This window comes from Stegodyphus dumicola, chromosome 9 (genome assembly GCF_044657685.1).
Source record: "Stegodyphus dumicola isolate Sdum_Otavi_A_Nest chromosome 9, ASM4465768v1".
NCBI classification, from domain to species: Eukaryota; Metazoa; Arthropoda; class Arachnida; order Araneae; family Eresidae; genus Stegodyphus; species Stegodyphus dumicola.
Window position 1 is genome coordinate 102,858,414 of NC_140776.1, and position 11,949 is coordinate 102,870,362.

An 11,949-nucleotide genomic window follows, 5' to 3' on the forward strand; every position below is an offset into this window, starting at 1 on the left:
ATTTGGCGAGAATATTTAAGCATGGCTTCCATTATTTTACGTTTGCAGCAGAAAGGAATGAATTCTTTATTAGTTTTTTCAGTAACAATAAAAGAAAGATTTTATTTTTATTGATAACTTTTTAAATAATTATTTGATTTTTTGAATGAATATATTAGTTTATTGAGTTCTTACTGAAAATCGAATCTGCAGCTAACGCTAGAAGACCTGTGACAGTTCTTTAAACTGACTCACGTAAAATAAAAACAATAGTAAAATAAAAACAATAACGGATGAAGGCGTGATATCGCATACTGATATATACATATAGTGAACCACATATACAAGACAGGAAATCCACAAAATGTGCTGCTCAAAAAATGCTGCTATTAACAATGCGTAGATGACTGCTATGCAAAAATTTTTTAAAATCTTAAATAAGTCCTAATTAACTGTTTGAAATGTTTATTAATTTTTGTCAGCATTTTAGCTCAGAAGATTAGTGTCTTATCTTGATTAATAATCATAGATTCCAAGTAAATTTTCAAGAGTACATGAGTGATAAGATTAAAAATCGAGTATTCTGATCTGAACACTTCAGAGAGTTGGCAATTTTATTAAAATTTTTGTAATAGTTACCTGAAAAGAATTTTTAGCTTTGATTCCATTAAAATCAAGTACGCAAATGATTTGAAGTTGCTTTTCAGCCTTTGATGTGGGCTCACTGAAGGCCGAATGAATAAAACCGCTGAACAATGGTAATTTAACCCGAGTTCATAGTTTTCCTTGAAACATAACCCACGAGGGTATGCCATCTCTTACACAGATAGCTTTCGTATTCTTCTCCATAGTCAAAACACTCAATCTAGCCTTCAATGCATTTAAAACATCTAATCAAAAAGCTCACATAATGAAAGACATTCCTTTCCAGTTTTCACACTAAATGTGTCTTAGTGCACGCTAAGATGCATGCACTAAGACACATTTCACACTAAGACTATGTGCATTTTTTATTAATTACTTAATACTGTAACGCATTTGCGTTGCTACGCTACCAGCATAATTCCACTAAGAAATGTAAAGAAACCGCGCGCAAAGAATATCCGCAGACGATGCACGCGATTAAAAATGTTTTTCAGTTCTTCTGAAAAAGGCCTACCAGCGGCCGAGCGGTAAAGTCGCTGAACACTGGTAGTTCGGTCCGAGGTTCGAATCCCGCGAACGGGCTGGTTGCATGGGTGTTTTCGTGGTTTTTCCCCATGTGTAACGTGTATACGAGCCAGTTTTCCTTAGAAAGTCCTCCACGAAGGTATCCCTCCTCTTAGGCAGATAGCCCTAGTTTGCTTTGCCATAATTAAATACACCACATAAATTACACATTGACTAATAAAGTTGGTTGTTCTTTCAAAAAATTGTGAGATTTCTTTAAAACTTCATTAAAGACGTATAAAAGAATAAATATCTGGTGGTAATCGCTGGCATAGAAGGTGAAACCAGTCTTTATTTAAACAAAAGAAATACAGTACTTGTGAGAATAAGTTTTGATGAATACTGTGCCATTTTGTATGAAAATGTTGCATATTATTATTGAATTCAACTTATAGAATGATATTCTAAGTTTAAGCTTTTGGATTAAAGCGTCAAAATATTTGATTTTCTTATAAAAATTTGAGCTTTTGTATTAGAGTTGCAAATTTATTACGTTAATATTAGAATATTTCTATTATAAAATTTGAGCTTTTGTATTAAAATGACAAATTTACCACGTTAACATTAGAATATTTCTATTATGAAATTTGAGTTCTTGTATTAGAGTGGCAAATTTACTATGTTAATATTAGAATACTTCTATCATGAAATTTGAGCTCTTGTATTAGAGACCCAAATCAAGAACTTTTGTTGTGTGACTCAACTTAGAGGCTTGAATTATTTTTTATTTACTTTAGTATAATTTATTAAGAGCAAGCTTCGCAGATTTTTGTTTATCGGAAAGCACATACGTTTCATTGCATTAAGCGTTTTAGAAAAAAAAAAAAAAAAAAAAAAAAAGAAAGAAAAAGAAAAAAAAAATACGTTGTGTCATACTTGAATTTCTAATAAAAAAATGCTAGATTGAGCAAGTTGATTTGAATGTTGAGTAAAAAAACCTCTTAAAATTAATTTTGAAATGCTGTCGAAGAGTTTTTCTATTTCTGAACATGTCATTTCTTTCCAAGGGTAGAAAACAAGGTTTAATAGAAGCAGTTTAAGAATTAGGTGAGGAAGTGCCGCTAACTAGTAAGGTCCAGAAATTAAAAAAATAATCACTGAAAGTCAGTTTTACTATTAAGAAAAAGTTAAATTAATTCTAAACCCAATAATTGCTGAACGCCTGGCTCGAGAAAACGCCTGGCTCAAGAAGCGAGAAAAGAACGCCTGGCCCAGGAAGCAAGGGCATAATGAATTGGCAAAAAAGCGGCTTGAAATTAAAAATCAAGTAATACGAGGTAGAGAATCAACAGTGAATATAGTAGAATCGAGCAACAAAATCCAGTTGTCACAAATTACTCCAAAGTTTGACGAAAAAAGGGATGAAATTGGACTATATTTGATAAATTTTGAGAGAAAAGCTGAAATGGCTCAGGTTCCTAAGAAAGATTGGATGGCTTATCTTTTGGGTGTTTTACCCACCGAAATCTCCAATATGTTAGCCAGAGAACCATCTGAAAATGCGACTAAGTACGAATATATGAAAAATCTAATCTTAAGAAGATATAAACTTAACAGTGAAAAGCTGAAACAGTGCTTTTATCGATATCACAAAAACTCCTGAAAAGTCTTGGAGAAATTATGCTCATGAATTTTATAGTTATTTTTTGGAGTGGAGTGCGAATTTAGAAATTAAGTCATTTGAGAATCTGAAAGATTTAATAGTTACCGAGAAAATTAAATACAGGTTTTCCCATGGAAGTAAGGGATCATTTTCTAAACCAATAGAGGAAATTAAAAACTCCATATGAGCTAGCAGAAAAATTAGACGAGTATGAGAGTATTAAACAGAGCTTTAAGAGCGAAAATCTTAGAAAACAAGGTTTGAAACTTCAAGAAAGTCATCAAACGTGAAAAAATTCAAATTTGTTATCATAATAGACATAATCCTAAAGAAATTTCGAAAGATTTTGATCCTAAACCTATAATTAGAACAGAATGTACTAATAAAATTCATGAAAGGGAATTTGAGAAACGGAGACAACCTAGTTGTTATGAATGCGAATCCTACTCGCATCTTCGACCTCAGCGTGATAAACTCAAGAAGAGTTTAGAAACTATAGCCTCCAATGAAACTGTACCCTAAATTTAATTTTCCAAAAATAGTTTTAAGGATATTATGGTCCATATAACCAGCCTAGGTAAAGTAAATGGTTATAAAATGCCCCTACTTAGAGATACCGGTGAAACTTTGGAAATATGTACAGCCTTCCATGTATAGGGTGAGACGGCGTGGATACGAACACCTCTGTAAGAACATCCAGTGTGCTTACCTTTGGCTGAGGTAGAGCTTGAATGTGATCTTGGTCATATAATAACAAAGGCTGCAGTCTTATGAAATTCATGAGATCAAGGAAGGTATCTTCTAGGTAACAAAACCGCTGCATTATTTGAAGAAGCAAAACTAGATGAAGAAATTCAAATTCATATGATAAACGCCGTACAAACTCGTGCTCAACAGCGACGACTAAAAGAAAAGAAAAATCTGTTCTCAACAGATGAGTTAAATTCTGGAATTGAACTTAAAGACACACTGACTGGAAATGAAAGTTTGCCTCGTGTGAAATATGAACGTTCAGAATTAGATCTGTTAAAGGCCTCTCCAGAAATATTTATACAAGAACAAAAGGAGAGCGTCGAACTGAAGCCACTTTATGAAGAAGCTAAAATAAAATCTAAAAGTACGAGGTATATGTTGAAAGGGCAAATGCTGTTTTTCAAAAACGAAGATCGTGATGGAACACAAAGACTATTGATGGTTGTTTCTGAAAAATATCGAAAACAGTTGATGACTATTTGTCATGAAGAAATTGCAGCTCATCTTGGTGCAACAAAGACCAAAGATGCGTTATTCAAAAATTTTTATTGGCCAAATTGTTACAAAGATGTCGAGAATTTTGTTAAAACTTGTGAGAAATGTCAAAGAATTGGAAAGCCGCAGGATAAAAAGAAAGAACCTTTAAAAATTGACCCTGTTATATTTTCAAAAATATTTTCAAAAATAAATGCTGACGCTTGTGGGCCTCTGCCCGTGACATTTTCAGGAAATAAATATCTTATAACTGCAATCTGCATGTCTTCAAAATATCCAGATGCAGTTCCTGTCGCAAATCTTAGTTCAACCACGGTTGTTGATGTTTTCCTTCAAATTTTTAGTCGAATGAGATTTCCAAAAGAGGTACAAACCGACCAAGCTACATCTCTTACGAGTGCGCTAACATCAAATTTCCTAGAAAAATTCGGAATTAAAGTTGTACGAAGTTCTGTTTACCACCGACAAAGCAATCCTGTAAAGAGGATGCATAGAACTTTAAAAAGAATTCGAGTCTTATGTCTAGAATCTGGTCGGAGCTGTGATAAAATCTTACCTCAGGCTTTATCTGCTCTTCGAACCACTATTCACGACAGTACTGGTTTCTCGTCCGCAGAATCAGTTCACGGCAGAAATTTAAGTACTCCAATTATGCTCTTGTATGAAAAATGATCTGATAAAGAAGAGGAATAAAATACAGTAGTGGACTATATTTTTGAACTAATGAATTGAATGAGGAAATGTCAAGAACTAGCTGTCCAACATATGGAAGAAGCCAAAGAAAGGCAAAAACTATGGTATGATCGCAAAGCCGTAGAAGGTAAATTTCAAGAAGTAGACTTAGTTCTAGTTGTAGCTCCATCGAAGACAAATAAACTATCAATAAACTATCAATTAAAGGGGTAGGTCCTGGAAAAATAATTCAACAATTATCAGAGACAAATTATGTAATTATTCTGAGTTTTCCGAGAAAAATAAATCTCAGGTGTACCACATTAAAATGCTGAAACCGTATTTTCAACGAGCAGAAAATATAAACTTGCTATGTTTAGAAAACAGGATAAACGGCTATGAAGATGAAATACCGAGTTTAAATCATAGCGCGGATAATGAAATGTCTGAAGTTTTACAAGGCATCCCAGTTGAATTTACTATTATCTGAAGACCAACGAAAAGATTTAAAGGGGTTGATATACAAGTATTCCTATATTATCTCTGATGAATCAGGATGTACTGACCTTACCGAACATCATATAGAATTAGAATCAGAAAGACCGATATGCGCAAAACCTTATCGGATGTCTGCTAGATAAACCGAGATTTTAAAAACTGAAGTAGGAAAGATGATAAAACTTCAAAGTAATAGAACCAGGTGAATCGGATTTTACCTCTCCACTCATACTGTTTGATGTTCCTGGAAAAAAGGCAGGACTATGTATTGATTACTGTCGCTTGAGCAAGGCACCTACGACACAATATTTTCCCCATGGACCTCTTATAAGGTCCATAATTTTCCCTTGCCAAACATTGAACATTTAGTGGGAAAAATGTCATCTACCAGATATATAACTGTTCTAGATCTTACTCGAGGCTATTGGCAGATCCCACTAACTAAACAAGCCCAGCGTTACGCTGCCTTTGTGGCAAGTTTTGAAACATTTAAACCCTTAAGGTTACCTTTCGGGCTAAACAATGCACCATATGATTTTAGCCGCTTAATGGCAGGATTATTAAGAAACTGTGAAGAATTTGCCGTACGCTATATTGACGATGTTGCAGTGTTCTCGCAAACTGGGAAGAACATTTGAAGCATTTAGAAATTATTTTGGAGAAGATGAAAATTGATAAACTGCATATTAAGCCTTCGAAATGTCAGTTTGTTCATACAACCGTCAAATATCTAGGTCATGTAGTAGGAAAAGGTCAAAGAAGACCAGCAGAAATAAAAATCCAAGCCATAAAGCCTAAACCTACCACGAAAACCCAAGTCCGGTCATATTTAGGTTTTGCTGGGTATTATCGAAGGTATATTTCTGAATTTTCTGTGATTTCTGTACCACTGACAGATTTGTTAAAAGGAAAATGTTGCAAATCAACAATAAATTGGACTAACGACTGTTCAAAACGCTTCTGGTGAACTTAAAAAACGATTAACACAAAAACCAATCTTATACAGTCCGATCTTTTCTCAGCCATTTATCGTTCGGTGTGACGTTTCGAATATTGGTATTGGCGTTGTATTATCAGAGATAAATGCTAAGGGCGAAGAACATTCAATAATATTTCTTAGCAATAAGTTTTCACCTACTGAATAAAGTACAGTACAATTGAAAGGGAGTGTACTGTCACTGTATTTGCAGTACAAAGGTTAAAATTCTACCTAGATGGACCTCATAAGTTCATTATTCAGACTAATAATAATCCTTTATTAGGGTTAGATGAAAACATTGGGACTAATCCTAGCCGATTATGATGGGCTTTGATCTTACATCCTTTTAATTATGAAGTTCCTCATAAAAAGGGAAAGCACCATCAAAATGTTGACAGTTTAAATCTTTGTACCCAGACATCTCACAACTAAAAATATATATTCTAGGAAGTTTAAAACTTCATTGTTTAAATTTTTCTAATATCAGAATATTAAATTTTATATGTTTATTTAAAATGCTTGTTTGAAAAGCACTTGTACTCATTTGTTCAAGTATATAATTGTATTTGTTACAGATAAGCTTGAACATACTTCTCTTGTAAAAAACAATTAATGCATTTAAACTGAAAATTTTTCTTGAAAGTTCCATGAAATTGAAAGAAAAACTTTTCTTCCAAAAGTTCCCCGTAAGGGAAGGAATTTAATACTGTAACGTATTTGCGTTGCTACGCTACCAGCATAGTAATTCCACTAAAAAATGTAAAGAAACCGCGCGCAAAGTGTATCCGCAGACGATGCGCGCGATTAAAAATGTTTTTCAGTTATTCTGTAAGTTTTGACTAATAAAGTTGACTGTTCGTTCAAAAAATGGCGAGATTTCTTTAAAACTTCATTATAATATACGTTTAGAATTCTCGATTCTACAAAAACCCAAATGTAAAAAATAATTAATTTTGTTTTCGATATTATGTATTCATGTCTTAATTATCATTATTTACAGGTTTGTTCTATTTATTTTCTTACTTTATTAATTACTAGCGACCCGCTCGGGCTTCGCACGGGTATAAAATATATAGCCTATGTCACTCACTGAAAAAATGATAAAAATCGATCCAGTAGTTTTGATTTATTTATTACTGCCCGTGGCCCGCACGCGTTAAATTTGGAGTAAAACAATTCCCCTTTCTCTATACCATGAAGATTTCCTGCTATCTTTGGAATATCTAAATTCATACACTACATTTTTACTTATTTACTTTTTACATTTTTACCTATTTATTTTATTTTTACAACAATTAATATATTACAGAATGTCTTTATATACAAAGTTCACAGCTTTCTTGTCATTAGACAATACAAACATGTTTTCTCTAGAGGTTACTCTTGAAAGAGCGATATACAGTTGGCCATGTGAAAAACAGTCAACGCTCAAATCTAAGCCTGCAACGTTGAAGGTTTGACCATGCGATTTATTAATGGTCATTGCAGGTGTAGGTGTATTTAATTATGGCAAAGCACGCTAGGGCTATCTGCCTGAGGGGAGGGATGCCTTTCGTGGAGGACTTTCTAAGGGAAACTGGCTCATATACACGTTACACATGGGGAAAACCACGAAAACGCCCATGCAGCCAGCCCGTTCGCGAGATTCGAACCTCGGACGCTCCGCTGACGATTCTTCATCTCTTGCAGAACGTACTCTTCTGGCATTCACTGTACTACGACCTATGTTCGAACGACGACGTCTTCCAGACATGACTTTATAATTTCTGTAAAAAATTTACTCAGTTCTATATGTATGATTATCTATGCACAAATTGCCATATTATTACTACCAGTGTTCAGCGTCTTTACCGCTCGGCCGCTGGTGGGCTCTAATGGTCATTGCAAAAGATGTCTTTACCGAAAATTGTAAACGTTTAAATTGGAAGGGTAAATCCGATGGTATCAGAGGGATTCGGGGGAATCGATACATCTTCTCCGGTACCACATCCTGTGAGTATTGTGCACTCTATTATGAAAGTTTTCAGTGATTTTACCAGCAAACGCGTGCCATTGCAAAGTTTAGGTGGATTTAGGTTTCTTAATAAAATAACAGGACAACCTACTTTCAACACCATTTTGTGAGGAGGGAGTCCAGACGGGTTCAAAAAGTTTAGAAATTCTGTAGGAAAATGAACAGCTTCTTCCAAATCGAGAACAGTATCGACCGAGTAGTATATTTTCGTCGGCGCATCAATCTTTGAAAGAATCAAGTTATTTATTTACCTTATCTACTTGTTCGTTAGTTGGTGACAGAATCGCTCTTTCTTTAAACCAAGATATTGTCTTATAACTTATGTTATCAATGTCAGGATAGACATTGTTGACTAACTCTTGGATGTTGTCTATCAAAACACAAAGGTTTTCTAGGTTAATCCTTTCCTCACTTTGTGTTAACTCTCCATTGCCAACTTTTAGCAGCATCTCTGGAAATAGCCTGTTCTCACGTGAAGATGACGAAACCCTCATATTAGTTTTAAGCTCTAATTTATTGATATGTGGCCAAAGGTTGGATCTTTTTAGGGAAGCATTTATTTCGTCAGCACGTGTTCCTCGAGTCACAACTGGTAGGATTTGACGGAAATCTCCTGAGAACAGAATTGTACATCCACCCATAGGTGAATTTTTGTTGCGCAAATCGCGCATTGTCCTATCCAGTGCTTCCACAGACGTCTTGTTTAACATGGTAGCTTCGTCCCAGACTATTAATGAGCAGTCACGCATCAATTTTCCTGTATTGCTCTGTTTAGAAACACTGACGCTGGCGGTCATCGGTGGCGATTTTCAGCGGGAGCTTGAATGTAAAGTGTGCGGTTCGGCCTCCTTCCAAAAGCGTAGCGGCAATGCCGGATGACGCAACAGCTAACGCAATTTTTCCGGTAGATCTCACTTTTCAATCGTGCTGATGATTCTCTGGCTCTCTGTATTCGATGTCTATCCCTATCTCGGCTGCGGCGAACCTCTCTCTCAGCTCTATATCTATCTCGAAGCTGACTGAATCGAGCCTCACGCTCTACTGACGATTCTATGTCCCTCTGAACCGTATGCCTATCTCGATCCCGGCTGCGGCGAACCTCACTCTCTACTGAAGATTCTCTCTCTCTCTCTCAGCTCTATATCTATCTCGAGCCTGACTGAGGCGAGCCTCACGTTCCGCTGACGATTCTTCATTTCTTGCAGAACGTACTCTTCTGGCATTCACTGTACTACGACCTATGTTCGAACGACGACGTCTTCCAGACATGACTTTATAATTTCTGTAAAAAATTTACTCAGTTCTATATGTATGATTATCTATGCACAAATTGCCATATTATTAGTATGTGCCGCAGTAAAAAATATCTAGATACTTACCATTTAGAAACAAAAGATAATCAACAATCATAAAAAACAAAAGATACCTATTCTATTCAGTTCTTTTTTTAACTGAAATACTTCAACTTAAACTACGATTTTAATTAAATTAAAAATACTTAAAAAATAATTTGCTATTCGTGCGACTAAAAACAAAAGATAATCAACAATCATCAACAACAAAAGATACGTATTCTATTAAGTTCTTTTTCTGAACTTACATACCTCACCTTAAATTACGATTTTTGAAAATAATTTCCCTAATATTAAATTGATTTAACTCTAAATTTTAACCAAGATCTTAATAGAAAATTCCAATCCATAAATTATGGTTTTATTTAATCTAATCTTATCTAACCTTATGTACTTATAATTACTCTAAGTGCGATTTAAAAATTAACCTTAGAATAGAATATCATTTATATTTTAAAACTACTATCATACAATTATTTATCGTAACTTACTTATAATTACTGATATGTTGTCGCGCTGAAAAGCACGTTTTTATTAAGTATATTGTTATTTTCCTCGCTAGAGAGCTCCGATAATAAACGCGTCCAATCGCTGCTAAATTCAAAGTGCTATAGGGAGAACCGCGACCTCCGACGCGCTATTTATAGGCACGCTCCCGCCGCCCCGGCCGGCCGGTACCGCCGCAAACGCTACGTCCCGCAATTTTTAAATCTGTAGACCTTTTCAATGTGTACAATACTTAGTACATTATTTTAATAAATCTCGTAGGGTTCAGCCTGCGTCTGCAATCTAAGCGGAAAAAATGTAATTATTTACGACATCACATTAGAAACCTCAAAAATAACAGTATTTCTCCACTATTTAATGGATGTTATTATACATATAAACCTTCTTCTTCAATTGCTCTATCTATTAAAAAAAAACGCATCAAAATCCGTTGAGTAGTTTTAAAGATTTAAGCATATATAGGGATATAGGGACAGAGAAAGCGACTTTGTTTTATACTATGTTAGTAAGCCCTCAATTGTGTAACGAATCGAATAATGCTTTAAATTAAAATAACTAGACAACGTACCTATATCCCATCCAACGTTCAGTCTTTGTCCTTGTTTACAATCTCTAATGATCTGTCATGAATAATTTTTTGATGCGTTAATACTGATGTTGACTCGTCGAGCGCACGGAGAGAAATACACATTTTGACTGCTTAATGTTGACTTTAACACGTCGAGCGCAGGGTCATTCAGATTTTTTTTATTACTCTCAATCTAGAGGACATTACTTGCAATCATTGATCAGCTGGGTGCGTTCACGCCATAAATATTTTTTAATTCGCCATTTTTTGTTCTCTTCGCCTTTCTGAACCCTATTAACCGAGATGTTGATGTCACGGCTAACGCTGGAAATAGTAAATAAAATAATAACTATAGTAGGCAACTCATGTCTTAAAACTCATTCATATCATTATATCGTGACCAAATAAGTTGACAGAAAGCAAATCATAAAATTAGATCTTAATAAAAAAGCTTATAACATTCTATTGATTGTATTAGTGGAATCTTAAAATTCACGACATAATTAACAATTCCTGAAGGCAAGTTGAAAATGAGATCAAAATTTCCAAATTTTGAAATTAAATATTCCGGTCAATTTTTGTCGTATGGGAGTTCTTCCTTTAATTTTATTTTTTCATAACGAGTCTAAAACGTTGCCAAATATACCATATATTCCGGAGGCTAACGCGCACGTTAAAAGAAATAAGATCGAAATTTACGGGTTCGCCTTGTACGCTGGATATAAAAATAATAAGACTTAAAAATAAGGAAAAGATGAGAGTACAAAAATTAGATTTCTACATATATCTAAATCCTGTTTATTTAAAAGAAATGACATACCTTATAGAACTCAAAAATTTTCATTATCAGAAAACTTGAAACATTCGTTATGTTCATCTTCCGTTATATCTATAGGGACATCATCGAGGTCTCTTTCATCATCTCCATCATTGTTTTTCTTACTTTTTCTTGACATCGTCAAAATATTCCATACGACTTTGCATATGGGAATCATAATCAAGCTCATGCGATTCGATATTTCGGCCCAACTTATTCACATAATTAACTTGTATCTCATTAATCGTTCTTTCTCAGTACGAGTTCATTCTATCATTTCGACACACTGCCCAATCCTAAGTGGTGTCCCACAAGGTAGTCTTTTAGCGCTCTTTTTGTGAAACATTTTAATAATAACAACATAACAAAAATAAGGGAAGAAATAAATAAAGATTTAAATCAATGCGTCAATCCTAATTCTTGTAAACTGATAAGTGTGTGTCTATGTATTACACCTACGTAGGCACGTAATAATATTTATAACAAAGGAAACAAAGACAAAA